The sequence below is a fragment of the Crocuta crocuta genome, unplaced genomic scaffold, assembly GCF_008692635.1.
Source record: "Crocuta crocuta isolate KB4526 unplaced genomic scaffold, BGI_CrCroc_1.0 scaffold101, whole genome shotgun sequence".
Classification (NCBI taxonomy): Eukaryota; Metazoa; Chordata; class Mammalia; order Carnivora; family Hyaenidae; genus Crocuta; species Crocuta crocuta.
The window spans coordinates 1,595,228-1,605,556 of record NW_027527956.1 but is presented as its reverse complement, the minus strand read 5'-3'; the positions used below and the strand labels follow the sequence as shown (position 1 = coordinate 1,605,556).

Genomic DNA, 10,329 nt, shown 5'->3' with positions numbered 1-10,329 from the left:
TTTTTTTTTTTTTTTTTTTTTTTTTTTTTTTTCTGGAAAAGAGGCACCATTTTTTTTTAGGTCTACTTATTTATTTTGAGAGAGAGAGAAAGAGTGCGAGTGGGGAGGGGCAGAGAGAGAGAGAAAGGGAGAAGGATCATCCCAAGCAGGCTCCACGCTGTCAGCGCAGACCCCAACTCAGGACCATCTCAAGAACCTCGAGATCATGACCTGAGTCCAAATCGAGAGTCAGATGCTTAACCAATTGAGCCACCCGGGCGCCCCCTCTAAGTAACAGTCTTTAAATGAGAAGAGGGATTATATATTTTCATTATCTCAGTACCTAAATTATTCAGTTATAACAGTACCAAAAATCCATAAGACAAGTGGCATTCTCTTCTAAAATGGGTGTCATTTCTGGGAACTTGGTCTACATCTGAATCCTCTTCTCATATGAGTCAGAAACACTCTTCCATTACTGGGCATTTCATCGGAGACAACCATTTCTGAAACCTTGTTTCTAGTAGCTGTAAGTACGAAGAAGTTAACTTCTCACATCATTCCATCCAAACCCAGATCCGTGAATTGACTTTCTCAACCAGCATTTGCTGAGGACCTGCCAGGTCTCGAAGCCTCATCTACGGAGTCCAGAGACGCCAAGGAAGCCGACCTAGTGGTCATACTCGAGGCTTCACAGTCTCCCAGGTGACACAGAAAAGTGAGGCAGGAAGGGCACCCGTAATGGAAGGGGATGGCTGTTCAGGCTCCATGGACACAGTCCACAGCTCTGAGGTGGGAGATCTTCGAAGCTTCATAACAGAAGACATATCTCTTGCTCCGTGTGGGACAACAGCACAGTCTCTACCTGATGGCCACGGACAGTTTATGGAAGCAACCCCACTTATCACGTATCACTCATCACCACCACCACCGCCCCCCTCGTGTGCCTCCAAACAGCTCGGAGCATTTCTGCAAAGAGTTACTCTGGTCATGCAGCAAGCCCTTGCCTTCTGTTTCCATGGCAACTGCCACTTTGTTCCTCAGAAGAAACATTGCTGTTCTCTTCTGTTTTATTTATTTGTTTGTTTGTTTGTTTAGGCTGGGACACAAGTAAGCAAGGGGCAGAGAGAGGGGCAGAGAGAGAGAGAGAGAGGAAGAGAGAAGTGGGGCTCACTAGAAGCGGGGTTCAAACTCATGAACCGTGAGATCATGACCTGCGCCAAAGTCAGATGCTTAACCAACTGAGCCACCCAGGTGCCCTGTACTCTTTTAAAAGCAAATGAGGAAAATGTCACGCTGGCAAATGAATGTTGTTTTCCTGCCGTTGCCAAGAGTGCTGGGGAAAAGAATTTGGGAAGAAAATTAGAGTTTTTCCTACCTGTCAGGTTTCCTGACCTACCCGTCAGGATTGTATCTTGGTGCCCGCCCCCCCAACCCCCGAGAAAGAAGAGCGAGTTTAGTGTCCAATAACAGCCAGCTCTATCCAGATCCAGGCAGGCGAGGGCCTAGGTATCTAGAATATCTCATCATTAATTCCAGAGCCAAAGCTGGAAAAAGCACTGTTTCTCTGCATCTTGTATCTTCCTCCAGAACAAGGTGATAATAAAACTTACATCAAAAGGAAGCTACTTAGAAAAACTGGCTTGGGGCGCCTGGGTGGCTCAGTCAGTTGAGTGTCTGACTTTGGCTCAGGTCATGATCTCAGGGTTCATGAGTTCAAGCCCTGTGTCGGGCTCTGTGCTGACAGCTTAGAGCCTGGAGCCTGCTTCGGGTTCTGTGTCTTCCTTTCTCTCTCTTCCCTACCCCACTCATGCTCTGTCTGTCTCTCTCTCTCAAAAATAAATAAACATAAGAAAGAAGAGAGAAAGAAAGAAAGAAAGAAAGAAAGAAAGAAAGAAAGAAAGAAAGAAAGAAAGAGAGAAAGAGAGAAAGAGAGAAAGAGAGAAAGAGAGAAAGAGAAAGAAAAACTGGCTTAATGCCTAGACAGGTCTTTGAACACACTCAGTGCTTAAGAGCAGCACAACACATCATGTTTAGGTCAAGACTCCTCCCTCCGACAAGCCCCCTACCTGGCCCGGCAGCAAAGGTGCGGGGAATCCTCAGAAGCTAGAGCAGCAGACCACGCTGCCAGGGATGTGAGGCTCTAGGGCCTCGGGGAGATAATGACGGAAAACAAGTCTTTGAGAATGTGTACATTTTGCAATAAACAGGAATTGATAAATGCCAATTTCTTTATTCTTCTGAATGTAACATCAGAGCCTCTGGACGTCTCCTGCGGGGAGGCCTCCGTCACTGAAGAGCGGAAGGAACCACCCAGAGGGAAATGATAACAATCACAACAGGGGCGCCCAGGGGGCTCGGTCGGTCAGCTGAGCGTCCAGTAGCTGCTCAGGTCAGGATCTCGCAGTTCACCAGTTCAAGCCCCACGTCGGGCTCAAGGCTGTCAGCGCAGACCCCAGTTTAAATCCTCTGTCCTCCCTGGCTGCCCCTCTTGAACTCTCTCAAAATAAATAAATATTTAAAAAAGCAACAGCTACAAGAGCACATGGCTGACCGTGTGCTGGACGCTCACTCACGCTAGGTGACTTCTCCAACCCAGTCATTCCCCCAGCTGGCCATGGGAGGCCGGTACTGTAATTACTCCTCTTCCATATAAGGTCACTGAGGCTCAGAGTTAATAGAAAGTAGAGATACTTATGTCAGAACCAAGAAGAGAGAGAGGCCTAAGCATATGGGGATCGGAGGATGACAGAGAAGTAAGGAAGTAAGAAAGCTCAAATACATGCTTTCGACCAATTGATGGGAAGCCCATTTTATGACTCAAACATCTTATTTATTCTATAGGAATAAATCCTATAGGATATAGGATATTCTATAGAATATTTCTAAATAAACTACTTTTTCTTTTCAAATACAAATAGAAACATAAAAGACCAATACCACGATGGTCACTAAAGTTCCTTGTGATGGACAGTCCTTTGATGTGTGAACCCAGTAAAGCTACTAAACAACCATCCAGGTGTCGCTGTGAAGGTGTTTTGTAGACACGAATCAAATCCGTAGTCAGTTGACTTTAGTTCAGGGAGGTTCTCCCAGGTAATCGGGAAGAGCCTGACTCAGTTGGTTAAAAGGCCTTAAGAACAGAACTGAGATTTCCCTAAAGAAGACATCCTGGCCGGGGACAGTAGCTTCAGAATGTTCCAGAATTCCTAGCTTGCCCTGTGAATTTCAGATGCGATCAGCCGGTCCCACGAGAGTGTAACCCAATTCCTGACAATAAATCTCACTGTCTATCCCCTACTGATTCTGCTTTCCTGGTTGAACCCTTACTGAGCCAGTTCTGAGAATGTTCACCATAATTAATATACAAGAATGAGTTAGTAGAAAGATACTATATACAAGAGCGGCTCCACAAAGTGCTTTTTAAGTGGTTTTAAATTTTTCCCTGCATTCTTGTTTACTGATAAACTACTCTCTCGGAGGAAGAACTCAGAAAATCACCTTGCTAAGCCAAAGTAAACTTTAAGTTAAAACTCCATTTGAATTGTTCTGAACAAATTCTGGATGAACAGTCTTTAATAAAGTTCCTGTATGTTAAAAAAGGAGACTCCTTCCCTCTGATAAAAGTGCACAGTATCACACACAATTCTATGAGAGGGTACCTAGGTAACCCCCACAGAAATGTCCAATAGCATTAATTAATTCATGGCACAGAATATTCAGGTAGCATTAGTGGAATGCTGATGACGTCTGGAACACCTTCAGCTTTGTGACCTTGGACCAGTCTCTCCACATCCCTGCATCTCAAGTTCCTCATCCATAATATAGGGATGTGAACAGTGCCTGCCTCGCATGTAAATAGTGCCTGCCTCGCAGGACTATTGTGATGACTAAGTGAGTTAATATTTTGAAGGTCTTAGAAGAGGGCTCAGCACGGGCTAAGTGGGCGAGGGAAGCTGGCGAGGACTTCACAGAGAAGCTGGGGCTGGAAAGACTAGGATTAGGTGCCGAGCATGAGGTAGAGTTCTGAATAAGGGCGAAACCAGTTTGAGCACAGCTTAGAGGCGGCAAAGAGGAAAGCTTGTCTCCTTGACCCTAATTAAACCAGCCTGGATGGTTCTTAGTAGAAACCCTATGAGGGAAAATGTGGTCAAAACAAAGTCCAGATCCTAAGTCTATAATGCTATATTTGAGATAGCTTTAAAACTATATGTTATATTTTCAAAAGATTTTTATGGCTAAACAAGCTTACAAAACTGTTAAAAGGAAGACTAACAGGCTTCTTTACAGCAGGTCCCCCTAGTTCGTAGATTAATGCTTCTAATCTACATGCAGCAGCTGCCAAGTGGGCAACAGAGCACCTTCCAGAACGGGTCAGAGGTGCACGCTTCTGCGAACGCCAGCCGCGTGAACTGTGCGTTCTGGATTCTTAATGCTCTGGCGTCTTAGGATCCTGCTGACTGACGCGAGCTCCCCTTTCCCATGCAGAGCAGCCACCCAGAGTGCACAACCCACCACCTTCTGCATGTGGCTCTAGCATCCCAGAGGACAGCTTCCTCTGCCCTGATCACCCAAGGGTCACGAACCAGACATCTGAGCCTCTGCGCCCTGGAGCCCACTGACACCATTCAAGCGAGCCAACTCGAGGCCTGCTTATCTGGCCTTGTTCTGTTCTTCCTGAGGAAACCACCAGAAAGGCTGCTGCCTACATTCTTCCATTGCTCCTACGGCTTCCGACCCATCCTGCTGCTTTCCGATGAGGGAGTGGCATGGCATGACCCTCCTCTTAAGAACTGAATAACAAATTATCTTTTTGACAGCAATTGCTGATCCATTGGCCTCACCATACCCAAATAATCATAAAACCTACATTTTAAAACATCAGTGTTGGCAATGAAGGGCTTTTAAAGACTTTCAAGGGGAAGAGTCACATAATTATGCTTCAGAAGTATTCACCTTAAGCATCACCTCTCTACCTCTGCATCACATTCTGAATCTCCGGAGATCTCCAGAGCCCCGGGAAGCTCAAAAACCACCTTGAACATTTAATTGAGATATGCAGTGAGGTCAGGAGAACCCAAACTCCCAGTTATCTAGAAGTCTTGATAAACTTGATGCATCTCTGGGAGCACAGCCACCCCTTAACCAGCCTGGTGACCCTGGGAGTGCGGGCAGAAGGCAGCCATCGTAGGAAAGGTGATGGACACTGAGCTCACTGCAGCTTGGTCTCTGTGTGTGGCTAACGTCACAAGTCTCTGGCAATCAAGATTTGTGATTCACCTGAACTTTTCCATTGGAGATTCACAAAACCCTTTGAGAAACTGATCCAGTCTCTAAACACTCTGAACTCATTTTTTTTTTCATCTACAATATAGGGGGGTTTGAATCAGTTATTTTGTAAGATATCTCCTGGCTCTGAAACTCTTCTAAATTCTAAATTACTCTGCAGAGCTACTAATTTCAGAAAATTTTATCATCCTATAAAATTGCTCAAAGCCATAAGGAAGATTGATGTGAAGTTTTTCCATCTCTACATACTTTTTTTTTCTTTTCTGTACAATGCCTGTGCTCCAAAGTGCACTTCTCCTTTGTTAGTTACAATCGCCCTACTCTTTATTGTGAGCCAATTAATATAAATATTTTACTTTGGAAAAGGAAATGTACCTTTTTCCCCCAGACTGGTGCCAACCTTCATTCCACACCTCGTCCCATCACTTAACCAACTGTGAGCGTTATCTGCACTTGGAAAAGGCATCAGGGAATTCATGACTCATTGCCCCACCAGAGCTCTTTTAGGTTGAGAGGACACAGGCTGCATCCCCTCCCCCCAAGGGCAGCCCTTGGCGGAGCACTGAACAAGAACAGCAATGGCCTTGCCTTGAAAGTGAGGAAATGAATCATAGGGCTTGACCAGAACTTACTAGTTGTGTCTCCAAATGAAGGAACAATGATAAAACTGATGGTTGCCTGATAAGCAAATTGGAGTAAAGAGTGGAAGAGGAAGTACATTCACTTGATATCTTCTGAAGGGAGAACTTTGCAACTTGATGGAAGCTGCTTTCCTGGACCACCTATCGTTTCTTCTCAGGCGGGATCTCAGATTCCTTGAATGAGAAACATCATGTCTGAAACAGGTGATATTGCAAATGAGTATCTTTAGTCATTGAACATGGAGTTGGGTGCTAAATCTGTTGGCCACCCTGTTTTTCCACTAAGGAAAAGAGATACCCAGGTGTTACTGAGTTGTAACACAGCCACTAACAGAATAGGATCCTTGCTCAAAGAAGGCTGTGTGCAAAGGAGAGAAAAGGCTCTATAACCAGTGGGAACATTTATCTTGGAGCAGCCGGCCAAAATCGGAGTGCATGATGGCACAACCAGAATAAGAAAGAAAACAGCAAACGAAAACACAGTCGACATTGTGCTTGGCCAGTGATTAGTCATGAGAAAGAAAGGCAAAAACAATAATAAAGTAGAAAAGATTTGCTCCATTACTCATCAGTGTGGAGAAGTGGGTATAAATGATAGCAGGGACACTAGGAGATGTGGACCATGGATTTCCTATTTTCTGGACACTAATGCAAGAAAAATTGTCGCTATGGAAGAGTTCAATGATTGCAGTCAACGTACTTATTCTTAGTCTCCTGTAGAAACTGCTGTATGTATTCATTCAATATGTATTTACTGAATGTCTCCCTATTCCTAACTGAACTAATAACCACTTAGTTTCTATAGAGATAAATGAGTATTGCTTTAAGTGAGGAAATGGGTAATGACAACTCACTGGCATTACAGTGCTGGTGCAGAAGTATAAACAAAAAGAACAAGGGGAAAAAAACAGTATTACCCAAGACTTTATGCCAAAGATGAGACTGAAGCTCAGCTTTAAAGAATGGATACGATTTAGACAGAGGAACCTGAAAGGAAGGTTCCATTTGGGAAGATGAAACAGAGAGAGTAAAGGCATTCCTTAAAATGGTTTACAAAACTATCCCAATATGATCTCCACTTAAGTGTCCTGCTCATAATTATTAAGGTGTTACCCTCAGTGGGGGCAGTCCCTCAGCGCATCTGGATGTCCTGCCTAGCGGGCTCCGTGGCTGAGGGAACCCAGTGCATCTTGAGATAAATGTGGAGATAAATCACCACTTAGATCCCAGTATGCCAAGCCATTTCTCAGACCTTCAGGGAACTAGATGCCATCACAGCAAGTGTTTGCTTTATTGGTCAAGGGAAATTAGCTCTTCAATTTCAAGCCTGAGGGTCCTGGGAAGAGCTCTGTTGCAGAAGATATAGTGCAGTGTGTGGCATTACCTGAATGAGCAATCCCAAAGGGGAATGATTCTGACCCAGCTTCATGGACTCCACTCAGGAAGCAAACTCCCTCCCCTCATGACTGTGGGCAACATGCCTGGCCTCTCGGAAGCAGCTCTTTTTTTTTTTTTCTTTTTTTAAATGTTTGTTTTATTTTTGAAAGAGAGAGAGAGAGAGAGAATGTGAGCAGGAAGAGGGGCAGAGAGAGAGGGAGACATAGAATCCAAAGCAGGCTCCAGGCTCCAAGCTGTCAGCACAGAGCTCAATGTGAGGCTCAAACTCATGAACTGTGAGATCATGACCTGAGCCAAAGTTGGATGCTTAATTGACTGAGCCACCCAGGCTCCCCTGGGGAGCTGCTCTTGATACAAATCTCACATGTGAACAAACCAACATCTTTCTAGTAAAATAAAATCATTTCTAGAAATATTAAAATCTGGGGAGGTTTTTGAGATTACTTTCTTGACCTGGAATGGCAATGCTTTCATGTCCTCTGAATTTTTAATGTTTAATGTTTTCTGTTTTCAAAAACTCCCAAGTGGTTGTTCCAAAGTATATTAGACTGTTTTTTAAAGAGATACTCTGTAAACTGTGGCTATATCTGGAGGGATTTTGGGGTACTTCCACTTTTTTATTTTCAACATTTTGAGTTGTCTGAAATTCTTACTGAGTGAAGACATTTTTCACAGTATACATATATATGGTCTGCATTCAGAAACCGTTTTCTTCACAGGTGAAAATTTCCTAATTTTTTGTTCTGTGTAAAGCAACCTCTTTTAATATCTCTCGGTGCATGCGTACTGCATGTATTTTTTGCCTCCACTGTGATGCTATGCCCTAATAGATGCTCGTAAAATATTCATTAAATAAGGGGTGCCTGGGTGGCTTAGCAGGTTAAGCGTCCAGCTCTTGAGTTTGGCTCAGGTCATGACCTCATGGTTCGTGGGTTTGAGCCCCACTAACCCCGGGGAGCCTGTGTGGGATTCTGTCTCCTTTTCCCTCTGCCCCTCCTCTGCTCGCTCGCTCTCTCTCTCTGTCAAAATAAATAAACATTAAAAAATATATTCATTAAATAAAACAGTCAAGAAGTAAGCAACATTCATCTCTCAGCACCAGGCACATGTAGAGAAGTGTCTGGCTGTTGTTATGCAGCTGAATTCTGGCTCCAGTGAACAGAAAACAAGGGAAAAAGCAGAACGGGAATCCAGGGCCGCCGCCCTTCACACAGTCCCCGGACCCTGTGGCCGGGCAGCCAGCGGCGGCCACCGAAGGCGCACCCCCAACGCCTGATTGCCTCATTAAAGAGCGGGCTGAGCACCTGCTGTGTTTATTCAAACTTTGGGCTTAAAACTAAGCTCGACCTGATTAGGAAATCATGTCAAGAGAAGAGACGCTGAACCGGCTTTCTGGGGCCTCGGAGACCAGGGCTGTTGCGGCCCCGCCTGGTCCGGGAGGCCGCCCCCAGCCGTTCAGTCCGTGGGGCCTGTTTGGTGCTTTTGTGGGAAAAGTCAGCCACGGGACGAGCGTGATAACCCATGCCGCCCCCCGTGCTCGGGGCCTGGCCTCGGCACACCGCAGAGGACCCAAAGTAGAAAACGGGGGAGGACTCACGTCACCAGTCAGCCAGCTCCGGAACGTTCCTTGGCCCCCACATCACTGAGTCAATCTGCCGCCTCTTCCTGGACAACAGGAGCCCGTGGTGAGTTTGGGCATGAAACACCAGAGACAACCTAAGAGCCTAGAGATCTCGAGAAAGAGGGTTGATGAATTCTTTACCAGTGAACATTCACAGTATCCACAGGCCCCCTCACCCCGCCTTTCAGTGACAAGATCCCACCGCCTGCCCACGTACTTAGGACCTAGACCGTGTCTCTATCTTTGCAGGCGGTGGTTTAAGGTTTTCCGATCTGAGCTAACAGAGCAGCCTAAGGTCGAGGGAGCTTACAGGGGACCGACGGTGGTAGTGAGGACAGCCCTGAGTCCACACCCAAGCCGTTCCTTCCAGGCAGCACCCTGATCTTCAGGTGGTCTCAGGCACCTGACCGTCCTGTGTCAAGGCCCTGGGAGTGCAGGTCCGAGGAAACCACAGACCAAATCGCTGAAAACCTGCAAGATGAATGAAATGCGTCCATTTCTCTTTTTCTCTCCCACCACGTTACTATGGCACTTGCTAAGGCTCATGGGTGACCGAGAAGGATAGGAAATTCTTACGCCATTTCTATTTGTTTGCATTGCCATGAATGTAAGTGCACAGGCTGGGGCAAAGTCTACGCAGCAGAGTCCGCACCCTGACCCTCCTCGCCTCCCCCACTGCCCTTCCCTTTCTGTTCCTATTTCTATTTTACTGCGACTCCATCTTCACCAGAACCTTCCTGTTTCCTCAGCCTCTCCCTATATAAAAAGAGATATAGTTTATATACTTGAATGAAACGTTTTTGTATGGAATAAACTTTCCTATTGCCTCTAGTTGTAATAGTATAAAGCAAATACTAATAAGAAAAGAGACTCTTAAATACAGAGAACAAACAGAGGGTTGCTGGAGGGGTTGTGGGAGGGGGGATGGGCTAAATAGGTGAGGGGCATTAAGGAATCTACTCCTGAAATAATTGTTGCACTATGTGCTAACTAACTTGGATGTAAATTTAAAAATAAATTAATTTAAAAAAATTTTTTTAAATAAAAGGGGGGGGGCGCTTGGTGGCTGAGTCGGTTAAGCCCCCAACTCCCAATTTTGGCTCAGGTCATGATCTCATGGTTTGTGAGTTTGAGCCCCACATCAGGCGCTGCACTGACAGTGCGGAGATTCTCCTGGGATTGCCTGGGATTCTCTCTCGTTCTCCCTCTCTCCTCCACTCACTCTATCTCTGTCTCTCTCACCATAAATAAACTTAATTTTTTAAAATATTTTTTAAATTTATTTCTAGGAGAGAGAGAGATAGAGACAGTGTGAGCAGGGGAGGGTCAGAGAGAGAGGGAGTCACAGACTCCGAAACAGGCTCCAGGCTCTGAGCTGGCAGTCAGCACAGAGCCCGACGT

General features: G+C 45.5%; 1 long non-coding RNA gene across 1 annotated transcript in view; it reads left to right on the top strand.

Moving 5' to 3' along the window:
- The first annotated feature begins 8,663 nt into the window (after positions 1–8,663).
- LOC144222200 (uncharacterized) overlaps positions 8,664–10,329 on the top strand; it is a 12,636-nt gene continuing 10,970 nt past the window's right edge. Inside the window, exon 1 of the long non-coding RNA XR_013332336.1 lies at positions 8,664–8,992. This is a non-coding gene — a long non-coding RNA (uncharacterized LOC144222200). The remainder of the gene's footprint in view (positions 8,993–10,329) is intronic.